Genomic DNA, 26091 nt, shown 5'->3' on the forward strand with positions numbered 1-26091 from the left:
TTGCAATTTCATTGCGACATTGTGACTAAGATCAAACCTATTTCGTATTAATTTATAATACAAAATAACTGTGATACCGTGACTTGGGTGGACAAAAGTAAAGGTTGTGAATTCATTTTTGGTCATTAAAATTAAATGAGGTAAGTAAAATTTATTCAAAAAGTGTGTTTTATTTTCGTTATGTCAGGGTTTGTTTACTTCATGTTTAGTTGTACTTTTACTGTAAAACGAAAAGATAAAGCTATCTTATTGGTTTCTTTGAATAATAGTAAAATTACATAATTGTTCTTATACCTATCGCTAGTTATAAATTAAATATTGTTTTCAGATCAAAATGAGTATCATTTTGAAGACCGGTCGGTTTTGTGAGTATCACTCAATATAAAATTTCAACCACAAACCGTTTCATAAGGAAAATTGTTGCTGGACATATCCGAGATGTAGAGGAATTAAGAACAAAACAGGGACAGTGTTTAATAATTCAAGCTCGCATCATAACACAAACATCTATTACTAAAATTAGGTAAGTAGTTAAAGTCTATACAAATTGCTTTGTTAATGACAGATTCATATGAGTATGACAGATGAAGAAGCCGTGGTGGCCTAGTGGTTTGACCTATTGCCTCTCAAGCAGAGGGTCGTGGGTTCGAACCCCGGCTCGCACCTCTGAGTTTTTCGAAATTCATGTGCGGAATTACATTTCAAATTTACCACGAGCTTTGCGGTGAAGGAAAACATCGTGAGGAAACCTGCACAAACCTGCGAAGCAATTCAATGGTGCGTGCGAAGTTCCCAATCCGCACTGGGCCCGCGTTGGAACTATGGCCCAAGCCCTCTTGTTCTGAGAGGAGGCCTGTGCCCAGCAGTGGGACGTATATAGGATGGGATGATGATGAGATGAAAGAGCCAGAACTCTTTCTACTTTTGGCCATCATGAGCGCTACGATAGATTTCATTACCCCCACCTAGTACTTCGCACCCTCCTAATACAGGGTGGCTTGGCTGGAAGCGGCTTCACGGTAAATTTTAAAACCGACTTAAAATGTACCTATATCGTTTCGAAAACCGTTTAAGTAGGTACCTACTCCTTTTTATATATCAAGCGGCAATTACACTGAGTCGTTCGCCGCATGCCGCATGCGGCGACCGCAAAAGTGTAAAGAACACTGTAGTCGGCCGCATTCGGCGAGCGACAGCTGCCACCGCCTTTATGGCCGCCGCCGTAGACGGACAGACTAATGTAAAGGCGACAGTCGTTCGCCGAAGTAGTTTGAAGCAATTCGGCGACCGCATTAGGTGAACGACGCAGTGTGATTGCCGCTTTAGTGTCAGAAGATTCAGTCGTTTTGTTTCAGTGCATGGCAACACCATGCAAGATCTGTCTATCACACTCAGGGCTTTAAATACCGTTAAAAAGTGGTAACGTTACCAACTGTCAAACCGATTTAACGTTAAATGATAATTAACGTTAAACGATTTATGTTACTTATACAACTTTTACCGGTTAAACAAAATGGTAACGTTATCACTATTCATTAAATTAACGTTAATTCAAAACTATCGTTAAATCATTTTAACGGTATTTTATTATTTACCGTAAGCCTTGGTAACGTTAAATGGCAGATTATCCTCATTTATCGAGCGAGTATGCACGCGCTAAATTGGCAACACTCGGTAGCATAGCAAAAATTACCGATAGTGTTACTTCGGTATCGTTATAATAATGTGAATTGGGTAACGTTAACAAGCCCTACAATGTAAAGTAAATTTACCGGTAAAAATAACGGTAATTAGGTAACGTTAAATAATGTTAAGTTATCAATTAACGTTAAATTTTATGATTTTTACCGTTATTTAACGTTACTTATAGTGTGAATTTGGTAACGTTAACAAGCCCTGATCACACTTAATCACGATCATTTTCACCACATCTTTCTATCACACGGTATAAGACGGGTAGAAAGAGTTGATGAATGCAATCTCATTCGCCAGCGAAGGCTCTTTAGGGGGGTCTATCTATCTATCTATCTATAACAGCCCTTATAGCGCCCGTCTTCGGACATAGGCCTCCTCTCTACTTTTCCAGTCTTGCCTATTCATTGCCACTCGCATCCAGTTTACGCCAGCTTGCTGCCGGATATCATCTGTCCATCTTATCATCTTAGGGGGCACGGAGCCCCTATTAAATGCTGGGAACACTACTTCAGTAAAAAAAAAAAATAAAATATTTGTTTAGTTAATGCGTTAACTAATTATATTTGTCACAAAATAAAATACATGTAAAAGAAAACAACGAGTAGGGGGGGTCACGCGCTAAATATTTATTCATACTAAAAGGGTCGTGTCACGAAAAAGGTTGAAAAACGCTGCGTTACACAATACGGCCTCAGAGTCCATGTTGTCCATTACGGTCGCAATCAAAATCATATTCACCTTCACCAAGGAAGATCAGCGCGATTTCTGTGTGTTCTACAGTGTGGAGGCGGAGGAGCTGGATAAACACACATTATGTTGCATAGACTTAGTTATCGTCGCGGGTGATTAAAGTAGAAAATTGTTTATATATCTACTCGTGGTTCATTGATATAGACCTCCGCAAAGTAACGCGTGATTCAATGAATTAGTTACTCGTATAGTCCATCATCCCTTTCTCATTCAATCGATACAGTGTCACGTATTTAATAAACCACTTAGTGCTAAAGTAGGCGACCTAAAAGCACCTAACATAGCTTTGACCTAGATTTAACTAGATCATAAATTCTTGAATTGGTTTCAGCATTTCGATAAACGGATGAATTAACTTAATATTGTCGGTTAATTGTTTAATCTAAGTTCAGGAGATGGAGCTCTTCGAAGTTAGAATACTAAGTAGACACAGGATATTTAAGAACATTTCTGTTGGTTTAGTAACTCTAAAATAAACTGTACTTACGTACAGTCAGTACAGTAGTACAGTCAAGGCCAAAAATAAATAAAGAGTAAAAATATCTTTAAAAAACCGGTCAAGAGCGTGTCGGACACGACCGAAATAGGGTTCCGTAGCCATTACGAAAAAATCAAGTAATATTTTTCTAAAGATTTCGTATTTTGTGCGGAATATTCTAAGTTTAGGTATATTTACACCTTAGGCTGCTATTTTTACTCTTAAAACACTAATAATTCTCAAGCAATCTTAGCCGTTATAATTTTCCTTGTAAATTTGATATACTTACAAATTTTTAAACTCAACAGTTTAGATTTTACAGGAGGGGGGGGGGGATGCACTTTAAAGTTGAATATTTCGCAAACAGATCACTGATTGACCTACTCAACGATACCCCACACTATAGGACGACACATTTAGGGGGCGGCAAAGTACCATAAATATTTAATGGTATGTGTGAAGTTACCAATCCGCACTGGGCCCGCGGGGGAACTACGGCACAAGTGTTCTTATTCTGAGAGGAGGACTATGCCCAGCAGTGGGACGTGTACAGGCTGGGATGATGATGATAATACACCTACGATTCTTACCGATTGGAATGAGTACTTAATAAGAGGGCGGCAAAATTTTCGAGTACTGCCTTTTCGCAACGTAACGTTTGGCAACCTGTTTCATTTCGCAACTTTTCATTTCGCAAACTCTAAAACTGTAAATATTTCAGGATTTATTTCAGGGCCGTCGTGTAGAACCCTTTAGGTTAGGTTAGGTTGGTTTTATAAAAATCCTGAAATATTTACAGTTTCAGAAATATTAAACAGTTGGGAAATGAAAAGTTGCGAAATGAAACAGGTTGCCAAACGTTATTCGCCGAAACATTAGTAAACCAAAATGTTTCTTCTTCCGCCCCGGGCTGCTGATACCCACGCTACGCCACTGAATGTGATGCCGTCTCTGTTTGTTTTCTTCAAAATCCTCTCCTCATTATTTTTTTTTATCAACAAACTGTTGATCGTATGTATTATTTTTTAATTTAATTAAGGTATATGTATTTATTTTTAATATCATTACAAACTTAGGGTTTGTACGTTTAAAAACGATTATTATAAAGAAACAACGACAGCAAAATTTACGATTAATTTACGACTTCGGTCCCCCTTAATTATTGTTTTTACAAGCTTTTATTTAGTTTCACCCGTCCCGTTGTGTCTGTATGTCTATAATCAAATCTTGCAAGTCAAATTCGACCAACTACCAGTAGTCAGATTAACTTGAAATTTGGAATACGTATGTAAATCGCGTGACAATACAATAATCTTGTAGTTACATCCTGGTAGTCCAGCCAGGATCGTCTCCGCAGGACGGAACTCTTTAACGGTTAATAGCATCGACTTGAAATTTGGTATGCAAATGTAGTTTGGGTGACAATGTAAGTACAGTCAACAAAAAGTAAGGTGACCCGGGGCTATTGTAGCTGGGGGGATATTGTATCTGAGCCGTCTGATGGCGTCCTTACGGTGCCATGTTCGCCATGTTCATGTGTGTTGTGTGAAGACAGTCTTCTGGCGAACACAACGTAAAATGGCCGAGAAGAACATGGCGTCGTAAGGACGCCATCAGACGGCTCAGATACAATATCCCCCCAGCTACAATAGCCCCGGGTCACCTTACAGTCAGCAAAAAAAGCTTATATTAAAGATTGTAAAGTCCTCCGTAGAGATTTAAGTGTCCTGCTTACACTAAAGTTAAATAAAGCAATCTGAAATATAAGTTTAGTAGTTAAGATACACTAGACCTCTAAGTAAACGTCGGGTATTAACATTTTTTCTTACTTCCCTTATTTTCGCTCTAACTAATAGGTACTTGACTAGATTTTACTTATGAAGGGTGAAATTTTGAACGTGATCTAAATTTAGTGTCGAGCTCAGGTTGTTAATGCTAGACAAAAGCATTAACACTATGGTTGAAATTAGTCTGGTAAAAATTTTAGGGCTCTCTTTTACAAATGTCACATAACTCGACTCAAATTTTAAAAAGTTCGAAAGCTTTCGAATTGCAGTGTCATCAAATAGTGCACCACAATCAATTGGTTTTGTATACCTAGCTACCTACCCATGACGCCATTTATATTCTACTTTTATTTATTTTTTATATTCAGACTAGTCTCATTTAAACGGTTCGAAAAACATGGTGCGAGGGCGGTACATCGCCGTCGCTGAACTATCACTTATAAATCCATCGCGAAGCAGCCCCGCAATGTAAAGAACTTGCTCAAAAAAAGCTTTACGGCATAACACAGACTACAATTAAACGCAAGCGACTTTAGTGCACCGTGCCTTCTTAAAGTATCGCTTGGAGAAAACGGTGCGCTAAAACTGCTCGCGTTTAATCAGTGCATCCTAAGTAAGTCTACGTCCTTACCAAAACTAGGTGCAACTTCAAACAAATTTTTCCTTACTGTGAGAAACAAATACTGTGTTTAATGTAACTCCTCAGAAATTATAGTTAAATCGGTTGGCAAATAGCTTTTCAAATTCCGTAAAATAATAGTGTGCTTGCACAGCGTTTAGTACACATGTCACGCGTCGTATGATAAAGCTACAACTCCCCAAACGTTTTCGTCTAGTTTGAAACAAAAGACTGCCGTTGGCCAGCAAGCATATAAATATAACAGCTACCGCTTCTGAGTTACGATCGAAGTTGTTAAGTTAATATTTCTAAGTTAGTTCTTTTCAGAATTATCAATAGTTTGAAACCGTTGCATGCACAGCGCGTAGCGCCGATGAGCATAACAAATACCTACATTTAAATGTCCGCAAAGTTCAATGCACACGACGAAGAACACACCTGCTGGTTTAAAGAGGTATATAATTAGTTTGTTTTCTTGGTGGCAGCAAGGTGTTCGCAATTGTGCGGTTAGTACAGCGAAACAAGAGTGGCGACAGGCGTTCACTTCACCTGCGCGAGAGCCGCAGTATCGTACCGTGTACAGACATTTCAGTCGCGTTTGAATATCGAACGGTGCAGTGCCCCACGAGAAATTGCGTGAGTTTATTTTTTATTTTTAACGGCTGCGAATGTTTTGTGCCTGTATTTTTGTTCAATAAAAAACTGGATTCTTTTTTCAATTGCAGTCGCTCTTCTATTTTTAATTTTGCACAGAAAACAAATTCGACGTTACTTTTAAAAAATTGTGGACAATTTGAAATCATAGTGTTTGATTTCGACTACACGTTTAAATATTAGAAATTTCAAAGGCTTGTTTTCTTTAGTAGCATAGAAATCACATTTTCGATGTTTCTGGAATAAAAACTTTTACTTTTGAAGTCGTGCTCAGAGCGATGGCCGCTTCGGCTAACTTACAGTCTAAGCTCAATTAAACTTATACTTTTGTAATTTAAAATCTTGATACTTGGTCTCCGTAATTAGTTTTAAACTTAGATAAAACCATATTTTCATAAGCTTACGACTATCCAAACAGTCAAAAGGATTATGTAACAGGGGTTTCATGTTTTTAATAAAACAACTCTTTTTAAGCTACGTGGCTCTTGTAGATGCAATGCGAATTATAATCATGCTTATTTATAATCACAATTAAAACTTATAATAAATTTGCCACTAGTACCGAAATAAATAAATTAGAAATAAACACCAAAAATATTTTTTTTAATAAAAAAATATCTAACATTTACGGTTTCGGAAGTTTTCTTTGTTATAACAATTAAGTAGGTACCTAAACGAGCTTATCAGCTTATTTTGAGACCTTGAGGAAGAAAGAAAGAAGACATTTATTCACTAATACAGAAGACACAGAAACAATAAAATGTACACAAATAAACCAAAAAATACATGAAAATTAGTAACATATTCACAATTTTTATTATTTTTGAGAAGGACCAGCAACAGCAACTTTTAAAAATAATTAGTTTTTTTAGTTTTTATTACAGTTTAAAGTTTATTCGAAGAAGCAATGTAAAGCGAAATGCTTGATGTGTGCGACGTCAGTTGGGTTCTAGGATGGCGTACATTTATTACAGTATTTAATTTGTATGAAAAAGGGAAAATCTAAAGACTCCATTATTTTTAAACGTCGCTGAACTAATGGTGTACAGTTTGACGAGTATGATCTCATCATCATCATCATCCCAGCCTATATATGTCCCACTGCTGGGCACAGGCCTCCTCTCAGAACAAGAGGGCTTGGGCCATAGTTCCCACGCGGACCCAGTGCGGATTGGGAACTTCACACGCACCATTGAATTGCTTCGCAGGTTTGTGCAGGTTTCCTCACGATGTTTTCCTTCACCGCATAGCTCGTGGTAAATTTCAAATGTAATTCCGCACATGAATTTCGAGAAACTCAGAGGTGCGAGCCGGGGTTTGAACCCACGACCCTCTGCTTGAGAGGCGATAGGTCAAACCACTAGGCCACCACGGTACGATCTATGTTTTAATTATTTGCTCGTATTACAGGCCACACCCGGTATAAGACGAACAATTCCGAAAGATAGGTATAGCAAGGGCAATGGAAAACTCAGGAAAAATGTAGGTACTTCTTCAAATTGTATACATCAAATTGTCTTGTCAAATTGTGTTTGTTTGTGTTGCCTTGCAAGACAACAGTTTAGTTACTCATCAGAAAATAATTTTTCACCCCCGACGCTAAAAGTGGGGTGTTACAAGCTTGATGCCAATGTCTGTCTCTCTCTGTCCGTGGCACGTAGCTCTCAAAACGGTTTTTATGTGAAGGCGAATTTCTTAGCTATGTTTGATAATCGGCAAAATGTCGCCAGTCCGGCTGGAATCGCTCCAAATCGTCCCGCCACCTCCTTTTAGGCCTGCTTCTGCTCGTCGAAGTTAAACTATAAACGATGAAATTTTTAGTTATGTAGATGATTATAAAAACTATTTTCAAAATATTGTTAAGTACCTCAAGGTAAGGTAAGCCGTGGTGGCCTAGTGGTTTGACCTATCGCCTCTCAAGCAGAGGGTCGTGGGTTCAAACCCCGGCTCGTTTTTCGAAATTCATGTACGGAATTACATTTGAAATTTACCACGAGGTTTGCGGTGAAGGAAAACATCGTAAGGAAACGTGCACAAACCTGCGAAGCAATTCAATGGTGCGTGTGAAGTTCCCAATCCGCACTGAACCCGCGTGGGAACTATGGCCCAAGCCCTCTTGTTCTTAGAGGAGGCCTGTGCCCAGCAGTGGGACGTATGTAGGCTCGGATTGGTACCTCAAGGTATGCGACACTTGGTAGGGCCCTGTTGCAGTTAGAATTTGCCGCACTTATTAAAAAAACTAATAAAAAACTTGATAAAGGGAGAAGAGGCCCCTACGACAGAGATCGACCGAGTGTAGTTAGTACGAAGTTGTCAAGGTATAGTAGTAAAGTTTCTGAAGTATGCGTTTGGTATGAGACAATAGTATGGCAACTCTAAATCAAATCAGGCAATGTTGTGGCCAGAGGGCAAAGTTGAAGCTGTTTGCTAAATTTTAACTTTCTAGCTCCAGTGGTTTATGCTGTGCATTGTAGGGGTTAGTACGTGTAATAAAAGTCCTATTTTTTTGCTTATTCCAGGTTAACTAATTCTGGAAAGTGAAAGTAAAAGTAGTTTATAATTTAAAAAAAATTAAGTCGTAAAGTGCTAAGTTTTGTTAGTCACGTTAAAAAAAAACAAATTGCCAACTAATTTAAAGCAATCAAAAGATAGTCGTTAATTAAAATACCTAAAGTTCCGTAAAAATTGCCGGCGAATCAGTCTGGTAATCCCAGTTATCCTAAAAACTTAAAATTTGTTATAAAGCTTTTAAAGTAAACGTACAAGTGCTCGTCACTGTCCCAATAGTTGGCATTTTTAATCTTATCTCATTAGCATTAGAGATGACAGCAGTGTGTCATCTATTGGGCATAATTGTGTCGAGCACTCGGACGTTTACTAGCTCAATCAATAAGAAAAATCTGAAACCTTACATGGCTATAGTAACCATCTAAAATAAACCCACGACGCGTACAACTTTGCTTACAAGAACGCCCTGCTACTCGTAACACTGGATACCGTGAACTGCTTCAACTTTGCCCTTTGGCCCCAACATTGCCTGATTCAATTTAGAGTCGATAACTAGCACCTTTCTAGGTTTTTAAACGTTTATCCCCCCATAATAATAATTCCCGTGTAGATAAAAGTTTAAAACCTATAAGAGTGCTAAGTTATCGACTCTAAATCGAATCAGGCAATGTTGGGGCCAGGAGGCAAAGTTGAAGCAGTTTACGGTATTCAACGAAACCCTCAGCGAGTTAGACCGGTACTTAGCGGGTTATTCCTAACATGATCGAGTAAGAGATCCGAGTTGCATATGTAAAAACACACACTCAGTTCACACTGTTATGTCATCCGTCCGCATAATGCTAGTAGAAAGTGGCACATCAGGTTCGTCATTAGACAAATCGGCTAAAACAAACGCTATGCCGTCATATGTAAATACAACTTAGTGCTATAATGCTTTAAGCGCTCAGTTGTTTTATGTGATAAACGCTGCGTTTGACGCACATCTAATTTAACCACGTAAGACAATGTTTGGTAATTAAATTATCTGATGCAAATTAATGTGCGTCAAACGCATTGCGTTTACCGCAGCTTTATCGCATAACACAACCGTGCGCTTTTATAGAACGACACCTTCGCCCGCGGCTTTAGGTACCATCAGCCAAATAAGTGGTCTATCAATTTTTAAACAAGTTCCTATCAAACGAATATGTCGCTAAAGTAGAACTTTCAACTTGACAGACACGTCTATTGGCATTATTGTTTTATGACATGCAAACGATTTTTTTAGGGTAGTAGACCACAGTAGATGTGCGTTATGATGCTCAAAATCTAAGTACGAGTACACTCCGTGAGCTCTTAAAAAAACCTTCGGATTTTAGAAGCATGCTTCGGGTATTGCCGATGACACGCGATCGTGATACGCGGTTCTGTTCTGTTATCAACTTGTAAAACTTTTCAAAGTTACCGTAAAAAGTTATGTAAAGAATAACCGTCATTACAAAATAAACCTTACTGTAATAATATTAAGTTTCTTTCTTTTTCTAATTTTAACACAATATGACTTTTTGTCATGATACAAATAAAACAAAATCAGCATTTTCGAATTCTTCCATCGTTAATTTAAATACAGAACACCCCGCCTTAACACACTACTTTTATTTGGAAGTATATGTATAGAGCTGTTGTTATACTGTATTTGCTTCCCTTGGGTATGTCAAATGATTTTTTTTGGTCTGCTTTCGTTTAATACTTTTTAATGTACTTACCGAAATCCCCGTTGCTTCTATAACTCGGTCTTGAACCTTATTATAAATATTTACGATCAACAATTTTCTTGAAACTTTCAGCTTCTTTACAAAATATTTGTATAAACAATTTCCCGTGATTGGCTATTTACAGAAATACCCTGTTTAAATTGACTCCCCAAATATGTAAGTGGTGGCTTTAACTGCTCTATATAAATCAATCAATACACAACGAGTGCACTCTTCGCGTGATAGATTGCTACTAAGTCAAAAAGACAATTGTCATTTTCTACCTTTATTGATGATCGAAGTTTTCTACTAACGAATCCTTCCGATTTACCCCGAAACCCGAAGGTTTTTCTAAGAGCTCACGGATTGTATCTACTATCTTATTACCTTGACAGTAGAGTCGTGTGTATATCATTTTGTGCACCGTAACTGCTCATCCACTTCTGCTGCTGACTGTACAAGGTAATAGGCTGTTGTACAGTCACCAACACCAATATCTGACACACCAAAGCGTGCATAAATATCTGTAACGATACCACTCCATTTTTAGGGCCGGTTGGCTGTGTCAGATATTTTTGTACACTCCGCTGTGTCAGATATTTTTGCACGCTCCGCTGTGGTAAATATTGAGATTATAGTGAGATACATCTGTCTCATCTGCACTCTTTGCAGGTGGTAGGACCTTGTGCAAGGTCCGCCCGGATTGCTACCACTATCTTGCTCGCTAATCCTGCCGTGAAGCAGCAGTGCTTGCACTGTTGTGTTTCGGCGTGGAGAGTAAGACAGCCGGTGAAATTACTGGCACTTGAGGTATCCCATCTTAGGCCTCTAGGTTGGCAACGCGTCTGCAGCTGGTGATGCAGTTTATGGGCGGTGGTGATCTCTTACCCCCGAAGCCGTGGTGGCCTAGTGGTTTGACCTATCGCCTCTCAAGCAGAGGGTCGTGGGTTCAAACCCCGGCTCGCACCTCTGAGTCTTTCGAAATTCATGTGCGGAATTACATTTAAAATTTACCACGAGCTTTGCGGTGAAGGAAAACATCGTGAGGAAACCTGCACAAACCAGCGAAGCAATTCAATGGTGCGTGTGAAGTTCCCAATCCGCACTGGGCCCGCGTGGGAACTATGGCCCAAGCCCTCTTGTTATGAGAGGAGGCCTGTGCCCAGCAGTGGGACGTGTATAGGCTGGGATGGATCTTACTATCAGGAGAACCTCTTGCTCGTTTGCCAGTTTCTTAGATATTGAACTTGGAAATTACAATATCGGAGCCTTTTTAACTTTTTTATGTTGATTAGTTTATACTTACCTAAATAAAAATGCGGGGTGTGGCTTTGGGTCAACAAGATGCTTAAATAGCTCCACGGACATGTCATAGTCTATTTTCGAACACAAAAACGACAGTATCCATTAACTGTATTAGTATAACATGACATGTGTTTCTTGTTTGTATCCGTTTAAATTTGTGTGGAGAAAATAAAGTTTAAATCAATCAACAGTTATAAATCGAAGTTCGTATCGTACGGTCCCTCTCACTCTCGTATTAAATAATATAAGCGTCGGCGGGACGGCAAGATACGAAGTTCGACTTTTGCACTTCGTAGTAGAGACCCTGGGTCCCAGTTACAAAATTTCAAGGTAGGATCTTAAAACTAACCTGTTCCCTTCAAATATAATTTTAATGTACATGTTATTACATCTAGTTTGATCAAAGGCAAAGTGACTTTGTCGAATTAAAATTCTCTAAGGTGACTGCAAACGTGACGTGATTAAGGCCCCCACAAACCTCTGAGGCTTAAGGTCTGCCACAAACAAAACTTAATTGATGAACTAAAGGAATTTCTTTGCTCACCCGCGACCTTATTATAGCTAAGTTTGTGCAAAATATGCGTGTTCATGCAGTTCCTCCACCACCACACTGTAAGAAAACACAAAAATCACACAAACAAATCACCACCGCCACACTACACTGACGCGTTTCGAACTCAACCAGAGCCTGCTACCAGATGTTAGTCTAACATCTGCCACCAGATGTAAGTCCATGCTACCAGATGTTAGTCCATGCACCATGCTACCAAATGTTAGTCTAACATCTGCCACCAGATGTAAGTCCAAGCTACCAGATGTTAGACTAACATCTGGTAGCATGGTGTACGGTTGTGTTGCTCTGAAGAGAAGAAGTTCATATCGTTTTCCAGAAGCTAATATTACTCAATACGAGAGTGAGAGGGACGGTACGTAACGAACTTTGTATTGGCGGGTAGCCATTATTTTATTCAGTTGTTATCTTAGCGCCTTTCTTTTGCCGAGATGTGTAGTGTATGGACACAAAATAATTTAATTTTTTGCATTTTTTCCTCGCAATTATACACGGCCGTAAGGGGATTACAAACTCGAGTCATTAAAAGCCCTCCGCCTCCGGCGTCGGGCTTCTAATCTAATAGACTCTCATTAGTAATCCCCTTTTTACGCCCCTTAATGCGCAATGTACTATTACTTAAATAGTTGGTTATGACTACATACGAACTTAGCAAGTATAGTAACAAATACAACCGGGTATCATTATCATATCATATCCAACTAATATTATACTTACTATGCAAAAGTTTGTGAATGTTTGTATGCAAAAATATGTGTTTATCTCGCTAAAACGGCGGGCAGAATTAGAATGACATTTGGCATTTAGATATCTGGATCTTGGGAATAACATCCAGGTTACTTTTTATTCCCGGAAGATCTCAAAAATATCGGTACATATCGCTAAATCTATAGCCTCCTGACGACCAAGTCAAAATTTTGATTTATGAACATTAAACGCCCAGTGTCGTCAGGAGACAAACTTTTTACAGGGGTCATACAATGTAAATGAATCTTACGGTGTATTTTTCGAGAATTTGCGTGGGAATTTAGTAAAAACGCGGAACCAAAATTCAACTACCAAACCTAATGGTTCGCACGAGCGAATCCGCGAGTAACAGCTAGTTGAAAATACACTAACATACTTTCAAGTAATCAACTAACATAACCTTATAAAGTGACCCACTTAAAATTGCATAAACGCAACAAATAATCGCACAGTCGGTGTCTCTGCAACATGCCTTTGCTGATCACCGAGGGAAATTAATACATACTTCAGATGTAAACATAAACAAGTACTAATATTTCAAGCCAGGGACATCGAACGATTCCCCGTAGAAAGAGACGCCGCTATACAAACGTGTACAGCCGTCCCTTTCCACCCAAGGCTGATTTCAGGAGATTTCACCCTCAATTTCCCGCCTTAAGTGGAACTTGTGGTTCTGCAAAGTTATATTTGTAGTTCGAATTTAGTTTTTCGGCTTATCATCGATAGTTTCGGCTGTAAATGTAAGTTGGTCGCGTTTATGGTATATTTATAGCGGAATCAAGTCAATAACAAGTTGTATGTAACGTCGTGGTAACACTTTATATGAAGAGAAAATTGGTGTGTTATAAATAGAATGATAATAAGTAACGTATTATAAAAAAATAAGTCCAGCAGTGGTGTAGCGGTATAGCACGCGGTACGGAATACCGAGGACCTGGGTTCGATTCCCGGTGCTGGTCTTATTTTTCTGGTTTTTCTGTGCATCTATATTTTAATAATATCAGCCAGCGGAGCGCGCAAAAATATCTGACACGTCCTACCGGCTAGAAATAGTGCGGTACCAGATATTTACACGCTTTATTGTCATGTATTCATGGTTACTGTCTAGTATAATAATAGGCCTTGGGCCTTGGCATCGTCTACAGATGATTTTAGTAGCATCACGATGACACTTGCGCTCATGTCCAGTGTACTCACCCCCAGATGGTCGGGTGTTGCCTGCACGTGACGCCTCGTGCCCTTTTTTAACCCCCGACGAAAAAGAGGGGTGTTATTTTTCTCACTGTACGCAACCGTACAAACTAACGTTACACGAGGACTTTCCACCATGTTTCCACGAGCTGAAGGGAAAATCTCATCATGCCCTTTTGTGTGAGCTAAGGGCGAAGGAACAATCCAGAGCGTTTATTCATGGCCATGGCATTGTTGCTGCACAATGGTCGAAAGGTACGTTGTGTCAGCTAGGGAAGTATTTTCAGCTTGGAAATTCAGGCTGAAGATACACTGGGAAGCGATTAAAATTATACTCTAACGTAGAACCAGCTTTTACCGTTCCCGGTTAAAGGTCTCTATTCACTACAGCGTATCATGCCATGACCGTAATACCGTGTCAGGAACGGAATGTGAAGCGCATACATGACACGCGACGGCGACGGATGGTTAAGAGACGTGGAAATGGGCATGGTCTCATACTTTTCGATACAAAGAATATATATTTTGTATTTTCAATTTAGGTTTTACGGGATGACCGTAAAAGTAAAAATTTGGAATTGAAATAAAAAATACTTACAAAAAGATTCCAAAAAACCAATCATAATTTGATTGCTTAGTAACGATATCTCTTGCCCGGGTGAGCGGTTAGTTCCAATGGAGTGCCGAAAAAAAAAAAAAGTTCTCGATGAGGGCTACGGCATAGATGTCGCTAGCGTCACTGCTTAAGTGGCTAAATAAGAAACAAACAAGCTGAGATATGAGGTGCATAGGGGAAATTCGTGTCGGTACCGTTGACCATCAGTGGTGTAGCGATGTAGCACGCGGTGCGGATTACCGAGGACCTGGGTTCGATTCCCAGTGATGGTCTTATTTTTCTGGTTTTTCTGTGCATCTATATTTCAGTTTGTATTTTCAATTTAGGTTTTACGGGATGACCGTAAAAGTAAAAATTTGGAATTGAAATAAAAAATACAATAAGATTTCAAAAAACCAATCTTAATACAAAGAATATATTTTTGCCTGCTGACACGTTGCTGTTACGGTCAAGGTATGATACGGTGTAATGGTTAGAGACCATAAAAGGTGCTGATTAACTGGAGCATTCACTTATAACAGAACAAAGAACAGAGCCTATCATAGAGCCAAATATGCATTGCTGTGAACATTACACGATTATTCCGTCAGAAACACATTTAAACTCTTAGTCACAAAAGAACTATTAAAATATTAACAAAACAAACCGGGGTACCCTTATGTCGTCAAAAAAAATCCATTCCATTCCAAATTAGAATTAAAATGAATTGTAACGCTGTTGTTCTCCTGAATAAATAAAATAAAAAATAAATTCAAGGGAACGCTCTAGTTATTGCTTGCCAAAATGTCACTTTGTTGTAGGATGGATGCTTGGCAAAAAGCTCCAATCTTTCCGTCGTTTTTGCATGAATGCTCGCTAGGACTTCGTTAGAATGCTCGCTCCTGGTGGGCTTCTACGAAAATCGAAAATCGAAGTTCGTATCGTACCGTCCGTCTCACTCTCGTATTAAATAACATAAGCATAAGCGAGACGGCAAGATACGAAGTTCGAATTTTGCACTTCGTAGTATAGGGCCTGTTTGTTTTGTGAGCTTTTACAATTTAATTGTTATAATTTAATTTGTTATAATGTAACATTCGCTATGCTCATTACAAGTGAATGCTTAAGTTTATCAACACCTCTAAAATATCACCAATCTAATTTCCGTTACTTTTTTTTTCACAATAATGACACGGTAATAAAATCAAAATTGATTGTTTCACATTTGTACGCTTAACAGTCTAATCACCATGTCGCTTATGCAGGAAAAAATATGAAACGGTATTTAGATCAATGCACAGAAAAATGAGAATGGCCAACTAGATATTCTAAAGCATTATATCCCGCCAAGTGTATCAGCATCCTAACAGTGGGTATCAAGCTTCGGGTTTCCCTCCCTTCCTTGTAATTGTCCATTGGAGCGGACCCGAATTCTTGCTCCATATTTTTAACGTTCCTTAAAATCTAACGTCCTTTGAGGTACAGAAAGGTTCGGCCGCGTTTTATCAAAGGTGATTTAACTTTGTTCCCTAATTTTTGTTGGGCTTTGTGGGAGTGAGCGAATATTTCGGCAGGTATTGTTTATGATATGCCTCGAGTGAATTTTACACGTATATGTGCTATGCCTTACACAGTTGTATTGCGTTAAAACTATGGTCTAATTTTGAGGAAGTACCTGGGAAACCTAGCGTCTTCCGAGCTAAAATACGAAAACATGTGTTTTTCCAGAGAACTACAACCAAAAAGTCGTTTCTGGGAAATTGCATAGGTTTTTTTTTTATTAATTTCCAAAAATTATTACTGATGTCACGAATACCAAATTCAAATCTATTGTCAAGAAGACATTAATACCTAAGGCGTATTGTGAAATAAATGATAATTATTGTAAATCTTGAACATGAAACTACCGTGAGACTCACTCATATTAAATGTAATGACCAGGATAATCACATCTTAAATCGAGTTTAGCTCGACATGTTTCGGGCTAATCCGTACCAATCTAAAATTAAGCGTTTTATTACTGGAGTCGTGTCTTCGAATTATTTTTTAATGGCGTCAACATTCCTATATAGCGGTATTGGGAGGGTGCGAAGTACTAGGTGGGGGTGATGAAATCTATCGCAGCGCTCATGGTGGCCAAAAGTAGAAATAGTTCTGGCTCTGTCATCTGTCATACTCATATGAATCTGTCATTAACAAAGCAATTTGTATAGACTTTAACTACCTAATTTTAGTAATAGATGTTTGTGTTATGATGCGAGCTTGAATTATTAAACACTGTCCCTGTTTTGTTCTTAATTCCTCTACATCTCGGACAAGTCCAGCAACAATTTTCCTTATGAAACGGTTTGTGGTTGAAATTTTATATTGAGTGATACTCACAAAACCGGTCTTCAAAATGATACTCATTTTGATCTGAAAACGATATATTTAATTTATTACTAGCGATATAAGAACAATTATATAATTTTACTTTTATTCAAAGAAACCAATAAGATAGCTTTATCTTTTCGTTTTACAGTAAAAGTACAAACATGAAGTAAACAAACTCTGACATAACGAAAATAAAACACACTTTTTGAATAAACCCAAATCACGGTATCACAGTAATTTTGTATTATAAATTAATACGTTAAAAGTTTGATTTTTGTCACAATCTCGCGATGAAATTTCAAAACGTCAGAGCATCAGAGCCATAAAAGTTACGGACGCTAGGTGGCGCTGATGTCGTGCACAGAGCCAGGCGAAGGCCTTTGTTCAACAGTCGGCGTTTTCCAGCTGATGACGATGTATGTAGTACTAAAACTCCAAAACCCGAGTTTCCTTAGAGTTATGCGACCAACTAGATCGATTATTCACCCCCAAAATATTTGCATTGGATATTTACACTAGAGTGATCATTTGCGCTACGCATCCCGGATAGTGAAAAGCTTGAGTTAAGTGTGCACAACTTTTGGCACACACATCTATCATGACTAACGTCTCGTAAAAAATTTAAGCAACCCGGTGGGAGTCAAGTTGCTACGACGCCACACTATTGCACTTAAAATACAGCCAGCAAAAAGTCTTATAAAAGTGTTCCATTTCGTTTGAGGTACGATCAGTTGTTCTATGTTCACATTACGAATGCCAAATAAAAAGTAATATATGTCATTCACACATAGATTACTAAGACAATATCTACTGTTAGGCAATGTTCTACTAAGCCATACCAATAATAAAGTTAAAATTGCATCCTGAAACATATTTAGTTATTTTTCGTTTTTTTAGTTATTTTGGAGGCGTTTCGGGTTTTTAGGGATCCAGAGCCAAAATGGCAAAAACGGAACCCTTATAGTTTCGCCATATCTCTCTGTCTGTCTGTCCGTCCGCGGCTTTGCTCAGGGACTATCAATGCTAAAAAAAATTTGCTATCAGGTTGCAAAAACTACAATCACCGTACAACGTGAAGAAGAAGAACATTTATCTTTAATTTAACTGACATTGGCCCAAGCCTTAAGGCCGCCATTGAGGGGAATAATAATAATAATAATTTACTACGGAACCTTAAGAACCAATAAACTTTATTAAATAAGAAAATAATCACACGCCTATTTCATAACCATTAAAGCTTTAAAATTGCCGAAAAACAAACGACGTACAATCTTTTACAGTCAATTGACCTTTATTGCTGATCATTTAGGTTGGCCAACCACCAATTTAGTTGCCAACATCTATGTAACGTCTTGACCATATCTGGCGGAATAACTAATGATAATTACGCGGTTAACTAGCTTTCGAAATTAGGACTTGAATCAACATAAACATGAAATCCATGCTTTTACGAGCTTTTGTTTAACTTGCCCTGTTTGTTGGGTCAAATCTTGGAAGGTCATTTTGAACCGCTTCCAGTGGTCGGATTGACTTGTAATTTGCTATATACTATGTAAGTTGGATGACAACTCAAATACAGTTAGCAAAAAGCTCTTTTTTTAGCAGAACTTACATACTCAGTTTACATGCCGTATAAATCTTTCTTCAAAAATTCTTGTAAAAATATTCTCACTACCTACTCTGCACCCCGTATATTACAGTGACACTCGTCCATTACGTATTATACGTAGTTCGACACGAACTTAACCGTTTTCTTACGCTTCGTCTGTTAACAACAAGTCAAGCACAAATTCGACAATCTATTTGCCATGCAGAGAGCCGAGTCAAACCTGTTGTCACCTCTGGGTTCTTTCCGCCTCGCCCAACCATTAAGCTGGTGTTACAGCACTCGGTTCGACAAACGCATGCTAAGCAGATTGTGCAAGGCAAGCCAATACACTGTGGCCTTGTTGCCTGAACAGACCTAATAGGTACCATATACATACCGTACAGTATCAATACCATAAGACTACAGTGACCGTACAAATAATTTACGCCTTCGCTATCGAGTACGGTCACTCCGGTACGGCACTCATCCATAAAAACTACCAAGTGTACCGCGGTCTCCATTTCGTTGCATGGAAAAATCTGTGCAAAATTACATGTCTATAACCGTCAGATGGGATTGTACATGCGTATAACGTTTTAAACATTCGTGATTTTCACTCAATCAAAATACCACAAACAGGACTTATCACGCTAAACAAACACGAGTAATAATTATGGATATAAGCTTTCATCTTCGTGGAATCCTGTTACAAATAAGTGTCGCCGTCGGGATGAATGTTCGGAGAGACGCTCGTTGTTAGTGTTGTGTCGGTGTGATGGGGTGACAAATAAATATGACCAAGTGCGGGTAGTTTGTGATACGAGTGCCGGTACTATTTGTGATCAAGTGCGGGTAGTTCGAAGGACTCGCGCTGCTAGGCTGACTTGACACCCTACACACTTCAGCCTACTCGTGACCACGGCCACTGTAATGTGGTCGAAACGTCGAGGTAAATTACTCGTGTGTTTTAGCGTGATAAGTCCTGTTTGTGGTATTTTGACTATGAACGTGCGTACATCCCGATCGATCCCGTGGGAAGATCTGAATGGCAAGCAGGTATTCAGTATTCGGATCATTATTGGAGCGTTTACCTTTACTTGCCCGAATTTCACTTTCCATAACAACGTTTGCCATAAAATATATAGAAGCGTGCTGTTTTCAGGTTTTTTTAAATGTCATCATATAGAATGCAGTAGGTTAGGTTAGGTTAGTTTAATATCAACTCTGAAGAAATTACTATTTCAGAAATAAATTACTTTATGGCAAATGAAAATTCTAGAAAACGATGCATTCGGGCAAACGATAGAGAACCTTATTGGAGCGTTTCAACCGTCTCATTTCCGTGGTAATTTTTTTTTACAAGCTTTTATTTAGTTTCACCTGTCCCGTTGTCTGTCTGTCTGTCTGTAATCAGATCTTGCAAGTTAAATTCGACCAACTTAGTTGGACTGACTTGAAATTTGGTATACTTATGTAAATAACGTGACAATACAATAATCTGGTAGTGACATCCTGGTAATCCAGCCTGGATCGTCTCCACAGGACAGAACTCTTCAACGGTTAATGGCATCGACTTGAAATTTGGTATGCAAATGAAATTTGGGTAACAATACAAGCATAGTCAACAAAAAGTACGGTCAACATAAATATTTGTATTAAAAATGAATTTTTCACCAAAAACTTATTCACGAATAGGCTGAAGAATTTGATGACATTTTCGATTATTTTTTAGACGTCCTCTACTTGTACAAGATAACCTGGAAACTGTAACAAAATTTTCTACCATGTCAACAAAAATGTACCCACGGAAATCATACGGGATAAACGCATTTCAATTTGTAAATAATTTATGTAATTACAATTTTTTTATTTGATTACAAATTTTAATTTTATTAATATAATATCAAATTCTAATTTAATTATAATTTTCAAATGAAATAATGATGGGTTATTTGGAGTCTTTTTGTATTTTTTATTTCAACTCCAAATTGGTTACTTTTACGGCCATCCCGTAAAACCATATCGAAAACACAAACTGAGACATGGATGCACAGAAAAGCCAGAAAAAGTCTCTCCTGGTCTGGTCTGGTCTCTTTTTTTTGGTTTTTCTGTGCATCCATGTCTCAGTTTGTATTTTCGATATGGTTTTAATTTAATTTCAATTGATTATATTTTTGAAGTTTATTTGACATCTGGAGTGTGTTTAATTTTGTATTTCTACCAGCCTATTTAATGTTTTGTACGCCCATTGGCAGGACATAGAAGATCACAAAATGTTTTTAACAACTCTGTATCTTACAGCCTACCTATGTTCTACAAAGAACATTATTTCTGATTCTGATTCTGCAAGTAAGGTTAATAAGTTCTACTTACATTTAGTTAAATTTTAATTTTGGTGATCCGTTAAAAAATTAAACACATTTATACAGTCAAAATCCTTCGAATTTTCATAGTTTTGTATTTGTATTTACTTATTTGTAGTAAATTACAAGACTTTATCGAAAGCTTACGAAAGCCCGATCCTTAAAGTACCGGTTAAGTTAACATGCAACTGCGAACCCGCACATATGTATATGTTACGTAAATATGACATAACGCACTCCGTGACCGACTTTTCATGTGAATTAATTATGCTCTTATGGCCATAGACACGTATGTTGATACTATCGCGATTTATCATCACCGATTCGACTGCCAACAGATTAGTAAGTAACGTTGATCAGTAGCTAACGCTGGATTTAAATAAGATGCTATTTAAAATTAAAGTTTTAACCATCATCCCAGCCTAACCCCCTGTTTCGGCATCCATTGATTAAATTTATGTGATGCCGTCTCTGTTTGTTTTGTTCAAACAGACGGAGACGGCATCACATTTATCCGTCAAATAAAATTAATGAATGGGTGGTGAAACAGCACCTAAATGAGATTGTGATTCGGAAGACGTGAGCTGGACTTACCCTACCGGATTCAGTTAGGTACTTAAGAGCGTTTAGGAATAAAATCTTGAAACAACCGCTGGGCTTAGGGTCATGGAATTTAGTATGTAGGTAGCTGGACGTCTGGAATAACACGTAGGCTACTTTTTATCACGATATTCCCACGGGATATACATAAAATCTTGAAATTTAAACCGCCGGGTTAGAGTCTTGAAATTTTGCACAATTGTTCTTAACACAACCTCAATGAACACCACGATATAAATTTTGGGAATCCCCATGTGAATTATGTAAAATATTTTTCCCGGGATTTCAATTGTAACTACCAGATCGTATAGTTTACGCGAGCGAAGCCGCGGGTAAACTCTAGCAAATATAAAATAATACCTACGATGTTATTTTACATGGTCAGTTATATCATGTTATATCAAGTGCGAGCCTACGCTTGATGGCCAGACAGTCAGACTGATATCCTCAGTAACAGGCTTGTGGCATAATTAGCAGCCTATATACGTCCCACTGCAGGGCACAGGCCTCCCCTCAGAATGAGAGGGCTTGGGCAGTAGTTCCCACGCGGGCCCAGTGCGGATTGGGAACTTCACACGCACCATTGAATTGCTTCGCAGGCTTGTGCAGGTTTCCTCACGATGTTTTCCTTCACCGTAAAGCTCGTGGTAAATTTCTAATGTAATTCCGCACATGAATTTCGAAAAACTCAGAGGTGCGAGCCGGGGTTTGAACCCACGATCCTCTGCTTGAGAGGCCATAGGTCAAACCACTCGGCCACCACGGCTTACGGCATAATTAGTAATATCACAAAGTACCTATTTATTTTTTACTTGCACCATGTGGCAAAACATTGGTTGTATTTTTAAAGTTTACTTTCTACATTTGTAGGTTGTACCTATGTTTAACAAATATTAATAATATTATAATTATTCTAGCTTTTGCCCGCGGCTTTGCCCGCGTGGAGTTCGGTTATCGCGCGCTGTTCCCTCGGGAACTGTGCCTTTTTCCGGGATAAAAGTAGCCTATGTCACTCTCAGGCCCATAAACTATCTCTATGCCAAAAATCACGTCGATCCGTCGCTCCGTTTCGACGTGAAAGACGGACAAATATACACACAAACACACCAAACTTTCGCATTTATAATATTAGTATAGTATGGATATTATAATTATTCTTGTCAGTCTTTTTTATAAAGGAACCTTAAAGAGACTTAAGACATTTTTAAATCTAAAACCCCAACTTACCGTCAAATTTGATTCAAAAACTCCTAAAAACGAAGGCGTGGCTGGTTAAATTAATTTAATATTGTTACAAAAGAATATGTTATGCCCGCTAAGATTTACTTTGAGAAAATTTATCCTGTATATAAAGATAGGCCGAGCGCTCACCGCGGTTTTTACGTGCTCGAAAGGATAGCCACATGTATGTAATTGTTAGTGTTCATTGTGATATAATGATTTCGCTCGCAAATCTGTCTGCATCGAGAACTTTACACGTCCCCAAGATTAGGTGTAGATGTTGTTTTTTTTTAATTCGTTCAGTATTTTTGAGTTCTTCTTGCATGTGCACTGATCTTAGCCAGCTTGAAGCCCAAACCAGCCCGTCAGTCGTTAAATTTTCTAATTTTTTTTTTGTAAGGTTGTCTTATTTTCTTAGTTGTTTCTTTCTTTCTTTATCTTAAAAAACGATATAAAAATCGATTTCTTATTTATCACAAAATAATCTTCACGGTTCCTTATATTTTGACTCTATTAATCTAATCTGAGCTGTTGGAAGTTGTGAATGGCAATGTAACAAGTATTTAGTAGTGTATCCGTAAAGACTTTAAGCAAAAAAAAAGAATTAAACATTAAATCAAGAACTTTTATCAACAAGGGTGCATTAGTGTCGGTACGCATTTGAGGTCTATAAAAAAAAGTTATTGTTTAAGCTAAAAACCAGTGATCTCTCGGACTACGAGAAACCGCGCAAAAGGGACTGGCAAAGGAGAATCGTTTTATTAAAAAAAACACCTTGGCTCTTCTTTTTAACGAGCACAGACAATCTCGTATACAGATCTATAAGTATAAAGAACATTGACCTTACCTCGGTTGCAATGACACTGAGTTTTATTTAATTAAATCGACTGTATTGGCAATGACAAAAGTACAACCGCAGGGATAATGCATCTGCGTAACTAGCATTAGGTCACACAGATAATACGCAGAATGCGGAAAGTATCTAACAATAAGTATTAAAACCATTTTAAAAATTTACTCTATACCGTAAACTGCTTCAACTTTGCCCTCTGGTCCCAACATTGCCTGATTTGATTTAGAGTCGAAAACTTAGCACCCGTATAGGTATTTAAACTTTTATCCCCGTAATAATAATTCCCGTATAGATAAAAGTTTAAAAACCTATACGGGTGCTAAGTTATCGACTCTAAATCAAATCAGGCAATGTTGGGGCCAGAGGGCAAAGTTGAAGCAGTTTACGGTATTCGTTATTATAAATATGATAGGACACTTGAAACCAATTTACCTAGTACCAAAGTAAGCAACGCTTCTGTTATGGGTAGTGCCACGGATAAACTTACTTAAATAGGTAAATGTTAGGTACAAACTTAAATACATATTATATAAACTCCCTGGTGTTGCAGATGTTAATGGGCGGTGGTGATCTCTTACCATCAGGTGACCCACATGCTCGTTTGCCATCCAGTCGAATAAAAAATAAAAATAAATAAATAAAACTCCCAGTACTCGAGAACAAAAATTAATATTTTTCATACACGTACCTATTTGCCCCGACCGGCGATCGAATCCGAGCTTTGTAGTCAGGCATCAAGGTATCTTGTATATATGTATTGAAGTTAAAACTATCCTCTGTAAATACATTTGGCAGATACGCAATATTTACCTGTGGTAGATAAGCGGATTTATGCTATCCCCGAAGGTAACCGGCAAACAAAGTTCTGAAAGAAACAGGAATAAAACTAAATGTCACTTAGGTAGTTTCAATGGATTTATTTTAAGGGATGTGCGCAAAAATTATATAAAGTTATTCATTTATTTCCGTTTCACCGCCGCGATCAGTCGTAAGGAGTGAGTCCATCTTCATGTTATAAATTCCGGTCATACGTACAAAGCGCTTGGCTTCATCTTTTATAATGCAAATTGAGGGCTAGGTATTCAAGGCCAGAGTGAATATAGGTACAGTGGCGGAATGAAAAGGTGGACCAGTTTTCAAATCAATTCGTTTACACGATGCAAGCACATGTTACCTTTTTGAATGACATTATGACGGAATATGGCATACTCGGTCGATAAAGCAGTTATACTGGACAAGCAAAAATAGACCTTAAGGTGGTCAAACCTTTTCATTCCGCGACTGTACGTTACTGGACCAATGAGAAAAATCTTGACCTCATATGCACTTCATCATTTGAGATAAAGAATCACTGTTTTTTATAAAAAAAACGGCCAAGTGTGAGCCTACTCGCACGCCGTGGGTTACATACATATATCTAAAGATCTTTAAAGGTTTAAGCGAGTGTTGCCGGGGTAAAAACTAGTAGGACAATAGTGTTACGTGTTGTGTTGTGTTGTGTACAAGGGATTGTGGCCATACACATCTCGCGTTTTAATGGTATGCCATCCGTCAGCTTCCCTAATTGCATTTTAAGTACCTACGGTGTCTTGCAAGAGCTAATTGCAACTTTCTCGTCGCTTTGCGAAATTCATATTTTTCCGAGGACGTGCGCGTGATGCAACGCGTGTGTGAGATACGCAGAAACGGATGTTAAAAATGGGAAATTAAATAATCAATAAACTTAAGAAACACTAAACAGAAAAAAAATAGTTTCTGTCTATATATATAGTCATGTGACTTAAAAATCCGGCTTAAAAATTCTCAATTAGGACCCAACTGTTAAACTTTAAGTTACCTACTTAACTGAGTTATAGACCCCTAGATTAAGATTTTTTTAAGGAAGTGGGTCCATTTGTACCAATAGGCTAAATTATAAATTTAATGTATGCATGTATGTTCTTTACCTCTTCATTTTTATTTAACTTCTGAAAAAAAAATTGGTATGAAAAATTGAGACCCTGGGAAAGACATGGATATTTTTATCCCGGAAAATTTTATAGTTGGCAAAAGCTAGTGTTTATATAAAATAAACAACTATTTAATATGTCGTACCGGGACGCATGGCCAGGCCACTCTCTTAGTTACCTATTATATTAACTTAACACAATTATATGCGCCTACGCAAAAGTTCTCAACTCAACTTGAACAGAGACAACGCAAGGTCAACGCATTGTCTAAGAATACATTCAGAGTCTTTGCACTTGAAACAGGTTGTACTAGTTCTAGATTCGATGTCGATTGTTTAAGGCCCATAATGGCAGCTGTAGGTTTTAGGTACTTTTAGGGGTTAAAGCCACGCGCCGAATTACCCGTTAGGTAATAATTTTTGAGAGTCACGATTTAAATGGGTCCCGACTGTTGAACTTTAAGTTAGCTACTTAAACAAAGTTCTAGCCCACTAGACTTGTTTTCTTCTTT

The 26091-nt window shown here is 38.1% G+C and overlaps 1 protein-coding gene across 1 annotated transcript in view; it reads left to right on the forward strand.

Moving 5' to 3' along the window:
• Positions 1–5856: 5856 nt before the first annotated feature.
• Positions 5857–26091, forward strand: part of LOC141443295 (protein obstructor-E-like) — a 50551-nt gene continuing 30316 nt past the window's right edge. The window contains exon 1 of the mRNA XM_074108562.1: positions 5857–5965. The gene's annotated coding sequence lies outside the window, so the exon portion shown is untranslated. The remainder of the gene's footprint in view (positions 5966–26091) is intronic.

This window comes from Choristoneura fumiferana, chromosome Z (genome assembly GCF_025370935.1).
Source record: "Choristoneura fumiferana chromosome Z, NRCan_CFum_1, whole genome shotgun sequence".
NCBI lineage: Eukaryota > Metazoa > Arthropoda > Insecta > Lepidoptera > Tortricidae > Choristoneura > Choristoneura fumiferana.